This window comes from Mesoplodon bidens (genome assembly GCF_964165515.1).
Source record: "Mesoplodon bidens genome assembly, chromosome: 2".
Taxonomy (NCBI): Eukaryota; Metazoa; Chordata; class Mammalia; order Artiodactyla; family Ziphiidae; genus Mesoplodon; species Mesoplodon bidens.
In genome coordinates this window covers 77,082,082-77,094,343 of record NC_138177.1, presented here as the reverse complement: position 1 = coordinate 77,094,343, position 12,262 = coordinate 77,082,082, and the positions used below count along the sequence as shown (strand labels likewise).

At 38.9% G+C, this 12,262-nt stretch overlaps 1 pseudogene across 1 annotated transcript; it reads right to left on the bottom strand.

The window, feature by feature from the left end:
• Positions 1-962: 962 nt before the first annotated feature.
• LOC308612458 (serine/threonine-protein phosphatase PP1-gamma catalytic subunit A-like) lies at positions 963-2,634 on the bottom strand (annotated as a pseudogene). The gene has a single exon. The product of its transcript is annotated as a serine/threonine-protein phosphatase PP1-gamma catalytic subunit A-like (transcript).
• Between the last annotated feature and the right edge of the window lie 9,628 nt (positions 2,635-12,262).

Sequence of the window (12,262 nt, the reverse complement as noted above, 5' to 3'; positions counted from 1 at the left end):
AGTTCCAATTTTTCCACATCCTTCCCACACTTGCTATTGTTTGCTTTTTTTGTAATAGCCACCATAATGAGTGTGAAGTGATATCTCATCGTGGTTTTGATTTGCATTTCTCTAAAGGATAGTGATGAGCATAGTTTCATGTGCTTATTGACTATTTGTCCATCTTTGGAGAAAAGTCTGTTCAAATCCTTTGCCCATTTTTGCATTGGGTTTTTTGAGTTGTAGCTCTTTATATATTCTGGATATTACTTTTAAAATCAGATATATGATTTGCAGACATTTTCTCTTATTTTGTGGGCTGTCTTTTGACTCTCTTGAGTCACTTTAAGTGTCTCACTTGAGACACTTTAATGCACAAAAGTTCTAAATTTTGATGAAGTCCAATTTATTTTGTTGTTGCTTGTACTTGTGGTGTCATGTCTAAGACAAGATCTATGTTTTTTCCTAAGAGTTTTATAGTTTTAACCCTTATATTTAGTTTTTTTAAACCATTTTGAATTAATTTTTATATATGGTGTGAGGTACCATTCCAACTTCATTCTTTTACATGTTGTCATCCAGCTGTCCCAGCACCATTTGTTGAAAAGACCATTCTTTTCCCTGTCAAATTATCTTGGCACCCTTGTTGAAACTCAACTGAACATAAATAAAAGAGTTTATTTCTGTATTCTTAATTCTATTCCATTGATCTATAAATCTATCCTTATGGCAGTAATACACGGTCTTGGTTACTACTGTTGGTTTGTAGTAAGTTTTGAAATTGGGAAGTATATTCTTTTTCAAGAACTTTATTCTTTCAACTCTATTCTTTTTCAAGATTGTTTTGGCTATTCTGGATCCCTTTAATGTTCATATGAATTTTAGGGTCAGCATGTCAATTTCTACAAAGAAGCCAGCCAGGATTTTTTTTTATCCAATAGTATGCATTTTATGACAATAACAGGTACAGACTGGGCACCCTAGGGCTCTCTTTATATCCTAAAGAAAATGAGCATTTACATTATTCATGGGCTGTACTGAATTAAAAAAAGATCAGTTGTACACTCACCCCTTAGACAGGATAAACTGTCCTGGGGTGTACAGCTTTAACACCTTCATTAAAGTTGTTTGCAAAAGGAACAGAGAACTAAACAAAACAAAACATTTTTCCTTGGGAGTGGAGAGTCATTTGCTATTATAACCAGCAAATACCATTTATTAAGTCAAAAATGGAAGGGGGTGGGACCACAAACACTATTTGAGCAAGCTGACCAACACACCTTACAGTTTTAAAAATGAAGGTTAGGGCTTCCCTGGTGGCGCAGTGGTTGGCGGTCCGCCTGCCGATGCAGGGGACACGGGTTCGTGCCCCGGTTTGGGAGGATCCCACATGCCGCGGAGCGGCTGGGCCCATGAGCCATGGCCGCTGGGCCTGCGCGTCTGGAGCCTGTGCTCCACAGCGGGAGAGGCCACAACAGTGAGAGGCCCACGTACCGCAAAAAAAAAAAAAAAAAAAAAAAGAAGGTTATATACTATATGTTATAAGTCCCAACAAAGAGTGTCAAAATGACATCTATTTCTTTGCTTGCTTTGTGATCATACCTCTTGGAGGTGTTACGGGTCTTATGGCATCCGGCTTCTTTTTCTCTGCAGGCTTTAAAATCTGAAAAGAACACATTAGTGTTTCAACCACACTCATCATGGCACCCGCATCGTCAAACTCTCCACAATAATTGGGTGCAGAAAACAGAGTGACCAACTGCCTCTTTGCAAAAAATTCATATCCACCTTCAACCACCAAATGGGCTCTACATGTAAGATCTAAATCATGCTTATGGAGAAATTTTGCAACCACTTCTGCACCAAATGTGAAGAACACTCCTCTGTCATTTTCACCCCAGCCTAAGACACCTTCATTGGCATCAGACCACAAAAGATCACAAGGAAGACCTTGATCTGGTACATCAGTTGGTCGAATAATTCTCTGAATCTGCTCCATAGATTGAAGATCTGGTGATAAACCTCCATGACAGCAGAATATTTTCTCATGCACCAAGGCTGCTATCCATAAACAGTTAAAGCAGTCTGTGAAAGTTTTCCATAGTTTAATATTATATCTTCTTTTACATTCATCATAAAATCCATAAATTCTATTGATGCTGGCACATTCATGGTTTCCTCTAAGAAGAAAATATTCTCGGAATATTTGATTTTGTAAGCCAGTAAGAGGCAGATAGTCTCCAATGAGACTTTCCCCTGTCCACATAGTCCCCAGGAAACAGGTAATTGCTTTCTGGCGGGAAACCACCATACTCAAAAAGGTGAAGCAACTCATAGTATTGCCCATGGATATCACCACATATTCTGAGTGGTGCTTCAAGTTCTAGTAGGATAGGCTGACTGAGAAAGACCTCTCCAGACTTTAAGCACAGTCCTCTGACTTCATTCTCCTGTAGCTACATATTCTTACCAGGCTTGGACCCTCTCACTTTCAGCAGCCTTTGGATGATGCTGTCGATGTTGAGTATATCTGTATCCGCCATCGCCTTCCCACCGCTGACCCTGCAGCAGCAGCGCAGCCGCCGCCTCGCGCCCGGGATTCACACCTCCTTTCCCACGCCACAAGCACAGAGATGGTGGTGGCAGCGGTGGCAGAAGCCACGGCTGGATCCGCCCCCTGCGCAATCGCCTCGCTCCCTGCTTCATCCTTATTTCCCCAGAGGAACCACGAGAGCGAAGCCAGCTAGGATTTTGATAGGGATTGTTTTGAACCTATAGATCAATTTGGCAGAGTATTGACATCTTAATATTATCTTGTAGTCCATGAACATGCAATGTCTTTCCATTTTTTTAGGTCTTATGAATTTCTTTCCAACAGTGTTTTGTAGTTTTCAGAGTATAAGTTTTGCGCTTCTTTTTTTCTTTTTTTTTATTGAGGTATAATTGACATACAACATTACATTAGTTTCAGGTGTACAAAGTAATGATTCAACCTCTGTATGGATTGCAAAATTATTACCACAATAAATCTAGTTAACATCCATCACCACACACAGTTTCAGAATTTTTTTTCTAGTGATGAAAACTTTTAAGATCTACTTCCTTAGCAACTTCCAAATATGCAATACAGTATTATTAACTATAGTTGTCATCCTGTACATTACATCCCCATGAGGCAGGAGATAGATGGGCTCCAGATTAGACATTTACAACTGGCCGCCTATTTACATTTCTTGGGGCGAGAAAAAGACGAGCTTCAGGTTGGACACTCACAACTAGCCTCCTGTTTGCATTTCCTGAGACAGGAGGTAGGTGGGCTCCAGGTTAGGCATTTACAATCAGCCTCCTGTTTGCCCTCCAAAATGGAAGTAACAACAGAAACAGGGTAAATAGCCAGGCTTTGTCTCTTGTGGACACCTTAAGATAACAGTCATGGCACTAACAAAGAGGGGCAAAACCTCGCTTGAGTAAAGGATCAAAAGTCTCAGCTTCCCCCCTCTCGTTGGGGCAAGGGAGACACTATACATGTGCAGAAAGGCTCCTTGGGGGGTCAAAAGTCCGGGGACAACGCCAGGCCATAATGAGTCTTGCTTCTCCCAGATGCCTTTTCATCGAGATCCATCTAGGCTGAGAGGTATGTGTGCACCTAGGGGGAGGGTCCTGAAACAAATAAGCCAGGGGAGACAAAAACAAGATGATTGGCCAGAAGGAAGACAAAGACCCCGAAGAACTGCCCTATATAAATGACATAATAGCCTCTTTACTGCGCTCCTCCTCATTAGGGAGGATGCCCACACCCTTTCTCTCCGGGTGTGTATCTCTGCCTTGCTTCTATCTTAACTAAACAAACTGTTTCTCTGTGTTCTCTCCCACTTGTTGTTGTGCTATGTCTCTAATAATAAACTTTGTACCTGTTTTTACAGTTTTTTTACCTCCGTGAGAAATGCATTTTTCACTGGGGGCAAGAGCCAGAGAAAAATAGCTTCTAGCCTCTAGCCCTTGCTGGTCTGGTGGCTAGGATTCCCCGTTTTCATCCAGGCTACCCAGGTTCAATTCCTGGGCAGGGAATTAAGTTCTCACTTTGCGCCACCACTCACTGCTGCCTCTCTGAGATCACCCATGACTTATTTATTTTATAACTGAAGTTTGTTGCACTTCTTCAAATTTGTTCCTAAGTATTTTATTCTTTTTGATGCTATAGTAAATGGAATTGCCTTAATTTCATTTTCAGTTTGTTCTGCTACTGTATAGAGATCAAATTGATTTTTGTATAGTGATCTTGTACCCTGCAACTTTGCTGAGCTCATTTATTAGTTCTAATAATTTTTCAGTTAATTCCTTAGAATTTTCTGTTATCTACAAAAGCACAGCATCTTTGCTCTGTTAAATCCACATGTAGGGTCTCAGGTGTAAACAAAAAGAACAAAGAGTGTCGCTCATTATCCCATTACACAAAGGGTTAAATGGTAACCCAGTGCAGTGGCTTTCCCACCAACAGTGCTCCCTGAGGGGAATTCAGGATGGGAAAAATAGGATGAAACATTCTGTGCTTAACAGAGAGTTAAGATGCATACCTAAGGAAGAACGTCAATGTCCCCAGATTCTTGCATCTTCCATGTATAGAAAAGCACTAAAATAATTAACTTGAGAAATCTGTTCTTTGTGATTTGCAGTAATCTTTTACCAAGATGTATGCTTGACTACATGTATTTTCCAGCCAAAAAAAATCATATACATATTGGCTCCTCCCCCTAGCTCTTTGGAGCAGTCCCCTCAGAGCTACTGAGAGGCTATTTATAAGTTCCCTGAATAAAACTTAACTCACAACTTTTACCTTGTGTGTTTTTCTTTATGTCGACACAGGAAAGCAGACCTTAGGCTATAAATGTCCAGAGGTGAAGAATTAGATTCCTGAAGTCCGTGGACAAACTTAGTTTGTAAGTATTATGAAGGCTGTCATTGACTCATAAAGGCTTTTCAAGGGCATTAGAGCCTGAAGGTTCAGCGAAAAGGATATGTACTGTAAAAAAATAAAATTGCCCAGGAGTATTATAATACCTATGCCACTGAAAGTTAATGGGCTGGACTTTCCTGGTGGTGCAGTGCTTAAGAATCCGGCTGCAGTGCAGGGGACACGGGTTCAACCCCTGGTCCGGGAAGATCCCACGTGCTGCAGAGCAACAAAGCCCGTACACCACAACTACTGAGCCTGCGCTCTAGAGCCTAAAAGCCACAACTACTGAGCCCGTGTGCCACAACTACTGAAGTCCGTGTGCCTAGAGCCCATGCTCTGCAACAAGAGAAGCCACAGCAATGAGAAGCCCGCAGACCACTAGAGAAAGCCCACGTGCAGCAAGGAAGACCCAAAGCAGCCAAAACTAAATAAAGAAAATTAAATTTAAAAAAGTTACTGGGCTGTCACTTGTAAGTTTTCATTTACTCCTCACAACATCTATGAAGGATAATGAGAAATAGAGTATATTGTGGTAGCTAAGAGCACTAGGACCTTGGATTCAGAAAGAGCAAGCAATCGGCCAAGTCCAGAGCATAAGAAAGTCTACTGGACAAAGGACCTGGCTTCTCTATAAAATCAGTTACAAGGGAAAAAAAAGTATGTGTGTCTGGGGGGAGTGTAGGGTGAGGAGGTGACTGTCAAAGAATACAGTAGACTTAACAACTAAATGCGATATGTAAAACTGTTTGGATACTAATTTGAGTAAACGAACAGTAAAAAGACACCTTAAACAATTGGAGAGGCTTTTAAATGGACTAAATATTAAATGATATTGAGAAATAATTATTAATTTTGTTGGATGTGCTAATGGCATGGTGGTTATATTAAAAAATTTCTCACTCAGAGATATATAATGAGGGATTACACATGATCCCTCATTATATGAGTAAAGTAATATCTGGCATTTGCTTTAAAATACTGAAAAAAAATGAGGAGGGATAGATGAAACAAGACTGGAAAATGTTGATAACTGTTAACACTGGATGATGGGTATGTGGCACTTCACTCTACTACTCTCTCTCACCTTTCATATATATGTTTAAAGTATTCTATAACCAAGTTAAAAATAAAAATAAATAATAAAATATATAAAAGGAGAGAGAAAAACAAAAAAGACCTGGTCTGCTTCCTGGCTCAGCCTGTTACTAGCTAGGTTACCTTGGGGAAGCTATTTGATATCTGTAAAATGGCAATAATAAGGATACGTAAAGCATTTAACACAGTATGGGCTGCATAGTTAAGCTCAATAAATGTTAGCTAATGTTGTTATTATGAAAGAAAGAAAAAACATGTAATAACAGATTTGATTTATGGTAATTTTACAACTGCTTTGTGTCAAAATATCAATCATTAATTACAGTATAATTTGTAACTGAGAACACTGGAAATGATATAGATGTTCATTTATTGGAGTTTAAATAAATTATATACATTTTTATAAGGGAATTTCATGCATCTATAAAAAATAATCATATTTCTAAGTCAAGACCTATCAATTCTATCACTTAGCATCATTTTGGAGATATTACATAATGCAAACAGAAAAGAAAGAAATTAGAGGTAAAAATGAGAAAGAAAAAGGTAAAATTTACCTCTGTGGATGATATGCTTACATACTCAAAAAAAAAAATCAAAAGAATCAACTGAGGGGCCTCCCTGGTGGCGCAGTGGTTGAGAGTCCGCCTGCCGATGCAGGGGATACGGGTTCGTGCCCCGGTCTGGGAGGATCCCATATGCCGCGGAGCGGCTGGGCCCGTGGGCCATGGCCGCTGGGCCTGCGCGTCCGGAGCCTGTGCTCCGCAACGGGAGGGGCCACAACAGTGAGAGGCCCGCATACAGCAAAAAGAAAAAAAAAAAAAAAAAAAAGAATCAACTGAGAAATGTATAAACCAAAAGAGAATTCAAGGTAAGGTAGCTGAGTACAAAAACTAATATAATAGAAACCAATAGCTTTCAAATATACATCCAATTAGAAATTATATTGGAAAAGACCCCATTTAAACTGCAAAAATAATAAAAGATAAACTCCTTAGAAAAGAGGTTAGCAAGAAATGGGCAATATCTATAAGAAGGGCACAAAAGAATACTTGACAAAATATAAAGGCACCTCTTATTCTTAGATAGGAAGGTTCAATAGTATAAAGAGGTCAATTTTCCCTAATTAAAGATATAAATTTAATGTCATCCAAATAAAAATACCAGCAGAATTTTAGACAACTTGACAAGCTAATTCAATAGATCACATGGAAAAAATAAAAAGCAAGAATCTTCAGGAAAAAAATCTAAAAAAAGAGAGTAATAAGGGGAAGACTAACCTGACTAGATATTAAAACATTATAAACGTGTGATACTGGCCAAGGATAGATATACATATTGATGTACCAGAATAGAAAATCTAGAAATAAACCCCAATACATACAGGAATGAAATAAATTTGTTGCCCACATATCCATACAAAAGGAAGTTCTAAGGGATGTTCTTTAGGCAGAAAGACAAAAAAAAAAGTCAAAATAATAGAAATGTGTAAATTTGCCTAGTTGGAAGTCAGACATCTCTCAAGCTTGTCTTTGGTCCTTACAAAGCTCAACAAAAACTACTTGCAGATTATCGAACGTGGTCTCTCATGCCTACACATTTCAGTATACTGTTCTTTGTGTCTGAATGCCATTTTACATCTCCCAATCTGCCAAACCCATACTCAAGCTTCAAAAAAGTTCAAGAGTCATTCTTTCTTTATGTATTCTTTCTTTGAGAAGAAATAGAGTATGTGCGGTGTCTCCTAAATGTTGATTTTCCAATTTCTTGCATCTCCATTTTGTTCTTCATCTGTTATTTGTTCTTTACACCGCTACCAGAAGAATATCGCTAAAATATAGATCTGATAGTGTCTTTCTCCTACTAAAAAAATATTTGATGCCCACTAAATGCCTGAGTGTCTATAAAATAAAATATGAACTTCTAGGGACATGAGAGGCTTTCAAGGTCTTCCAGGACTCACCTCCAACCTACTTTCTGTCCTCAGCTCTACCATGTATATGTGTTTGCACCCTATATTTAGAGCCACTGCAGCCCTTACCATTCACACACACAGCTCTCTTGGTGCCTTTGTTCACCCAGAACCTTCAGCCTGATATGCCACCCTCCCTCCCCTAACCCTACTCCTCACCCCCAACCCAAATCTCTCCAATCCCTCATCCACCCCAATCCCTAGTCTTCTCTGCTCACTGAGATTTTTCAAAGCTATTTTCAATGAAACCACATCTAAAATCGATTAAGAATGACTCATTCCTGAGCTTCCATAATTCATGTTTATTTTATTATGGTTGATATTATTAATAATATTGATATCAGTTGTTTATATGTCTGTCACTAGTCTATAACATTTATAGAAGTCAGGGCCATGTCTTACTAATTTGTTTTATCCTGGTAGCTTTAAATACACTGCTTACCACATGGTAATAAATACTGACACACAAAAATAAATAATTTTTGCACAGCAAGAAATAAAGTAGGGCCTGACACATGGTAAGCATTCAGTAAATGTGAACTCTTTCTAGTGGTAATAACAGATGCTCAATAAACATTCTGTGAAAAATGGCAAAACCAGCTGTGCTGATTTATTATTAGCCAGCTAAGTTCTTTTAGAATTGATACTGCTTGGGAATCATTATAAAGAGTTTCAATTTCCTCTTTTGGTGACAGCAAAATTTTAGGTTCCAGAACCTCAGAAAGGGCCTTAAGATATTTTTCAAGTCCTAGGTTCATGTGTCACTTAATCTGGTCCCCATACAGATAGAATTAAATATTGAAATATTTTTATATCCATTTAATCCCTGAAACTTAGTATAATTCTTTTTTTTTACACTTTTCTGTTTTTAATACATGAAAGATTTACAAAATCATAATTAGTCTCCTTCAGCAGCTAGTGTGGCCAAGACAAATCACATCAAAAGTACTTGTCAACTTACTTCCTGTAGACTAGAGGATAAACAAGTCTCTCTCTTTTTTTTTTTTAACTTCTCTCTTTTTTTTTTAACTTTTCAAGATAAATAAAGTATATATTATTAGGACTTTTCACAGCCAAAAGTCAATTTTTCACTTCCATTCCACGTGGAAATTTTTGCTGTGGCTTATTTGTTTTCACAGCTGTATGATATTCTGTAGCATATCTGTTTCACAATATATTCATCCATTTTTCTCTTGCTGGACATTTAGATTGTTCTAGGTTCTTTTCCTCTCTCAAATGATTCTGCAATGTATTCTTCTGTGTGTCTCCTTATGCACATGTGGGAAAGTCTCTAAAGATGGGTAAGTACTTCCTCATTTTGTTTTTAAATATATATATATATTTATTTATTTATTTGTTTGTTTTTTTGGCTGCTTTGGGTTTTCGTTGCAACGCCCTGGCTTTCTCTATGAGATCAGGCATCTTTTCCTGTATTCATTAGCTTTTTAGATTTCTTCTGTGGATTGCCTGTTTGTATCTTTCACCTAATTTTCTATGATTTGTTTTTATCTCATCAATCTGTAGTTTGTTTGTTTTTACATATACATTCTAGATACTAGTCTTCTGTTGTTTATAGGCTATGTCTGCTCAGGTCCTCCAAGAAGCAGACACCAAGAGGGAATTAGAAGTACAAGACAGTTACTGGGGGTCAATGCTTCTGAAGGGTAATGGGAAAAGGAACAGGAGTGGTAGGGAAGAATCTTTAGACCCCAGTGCAGCTCTTGATACCATCTTATTGTGGCTTCTCCTTTGCCTTTGGATGTGGGGTATCTTTTTTGGTGAGTTCCACTGTCTTCCTGTCGATGACTGTTCAGCAGTTAGTTGTGATTCTGGTGCTCTCGCAAGAGGGAGTGAGCGCACGTCCTTCTACTCCACCATCTTGAACCAGTCTCTTAGTACAATTCTTAATACTGAGTAAGCATTTTAAAAATGTTGGTTGGGACTTCCCTGGTGGCGCAGTGGTTGAGAGTCCGCCTGCCAATGCAGGGGACATGGGTTCATGCCCTGGTCCGGGAAGATCCCACATGCCGTGGAGCGGCTGGGCCCGTAAGCCATGGCCACTGAGCCAGTGTGCGTCCAGAGCCTGTGCTCCGCCAACGGGAGAGGCCACAACGGTGAGAGGCCCGCGTACCGGGTGGGGGGGGCAAAAAAAAAAAATGTTGGTTGTAATGTAAAAGTATGAGATTAGATCACTCCCCAATACCATACACAAAAATAAGCTCAAAATGGATTAAAGACCTAAATGTAAGGCCAGACACTATCAAACTCTTAGAGGAAAACATAGGCAGAACACTCTATGACATAAATCACAGCAAGATCCTTTTGGACCCACCTCCTAGAGAAATGGAAATAAAAACAAAAATAAACAAATGGGACCTCATGAAACTTCAAAGCTTTTGCACAGCAAAGGAAACCATAAACAAGACCAAAAGACAACCCTCAGAAAGGGAGAAAATATTTGCAAATGAAGCAACTGACAAAGGATTAATCTCTAAAATTTATAAGCAGCTCATGCAGCTCAATAACAAAAAAACAAACCACCCAATCCAAAAATGGGCAGAAGACCTAAATAGACATTTCTCCAAAGAAGATATACAGACTGCCAACAAACACATGAAAGAATGCTCAACATCTCTAATCATTAGAGAAATGCAAATCAAAACTGCAATGAGATATCACCTCACACCAGTCAGAATGGCCATCATCAAAAAAATCAACAAACAATAAATGCTGGAGAGGGTGTGAAGAAAAGGGAACCCTCTTGCACTGTCGGTGGGAATGTAAATTGATACAGCCACTATGGAGAACAGTATGGCAGTTCCTTAAAAAACTAAAAATAGAACTACCATACGACCCAGCAATCCCACTACTGGGCAGATACCCTGAGAAAACCATAATTCAAAAAGAGTCATGTACCAAAATGTTCATTGCAGCTCTATTTACAATAGCCCAGAGATGGAAACAACCTAAGTGTCCATCATCGGATGAATGGATAAAGAAGATGTGGCACATATATACAATGGAATATTACTCAGCCATAAAAAGAAACGAAATTGAGCTATTTGTAATGAGGTGGATGGACCTAGAGTCTGTCATACAGAGTGAAGTAAGTCAGAAAGAGAAAGACAAATACCATATGCTAATACATATATATGGAATTTAAGAAAAAAAAATGTCATGAGGAACCTAGGGGTAAGACAGGAATAAAGACACAGACCTACTAGAGAATGGACTTGAGGATATGGGGAGGGGGAAGGGTAAGCTGGGACAAAGCGAGAGAGTGGCATGGACATATGTACACTACCAAACGTAAAATAGATAGCTAGTGGGAAGCAGCCGCATAGCACAGGGAGATCAGCTCGGTGCTTTGTGACCACCTAGAGGGGTGGGATAGGGAGGGTGGGAGGGAGGGAGATGCAAGAGGGAAGAGATATGGGAACATATGTATATGTATAACTGATTCACTTTGTTATAAAGCAGAAACTAACACACACACATTGTAAAGCAATTATACTCCAATAAAGATGTAAAAAGAAAAAAATGTTTGTTGTAAATGTCCATCAACAGATGAATGGATAAAGAAGAAGTGGCACATATATACAATGGAATATTACTCAGCCATAGAAAGAAATGAAATTGAGTTATTTGTAGTGAGGTGGATGGACCTAGAGTGTGTCAGACAGAGTGAAGTCAGAAAGAGAAAAACAAATACCATATGCTAACACATATATATGGAATCTAAAAAAAAAAATGTTCATCTCACTGATGAACCTGCAGGGCAGGAATAAAAACGTAGACATAGAGAATGGACTTGAGGACACAGCGGGAGAAGGGGAAGCTGGGGTGAAGTGAGAGTGGCATGGACATATGTACACTACCAAACGTAAAATAGCTAGCTAGTGGGAAGCAGCCGCATAGCACAGGGAGATCAGCTTGGTGCTTTGCAATGACCTAGAGGGGTGGGATAGGGAGGGTGGGAGGGAGGCTCAAAAGGGAGGGGATATGGGGATATATGTATGCATATGGCTGATTCACTTTGTTGTACAACAGAAACTAACACAGTATTGTGAAGCAATTATACTCCAATAAAGATCTATTAAAAAATAATTAAAATGTTGGTTGAAGGGATGAACAAATAAATGAATTAGGACAAACTGTTTATGCAACAGAATCTCCAGACAAACTGTGAGCACATCACATATAAGGAATATGTTTTGTTCATCTTTTTGTCTCCAGCACCTAGCATGGTATCTGACACAAAA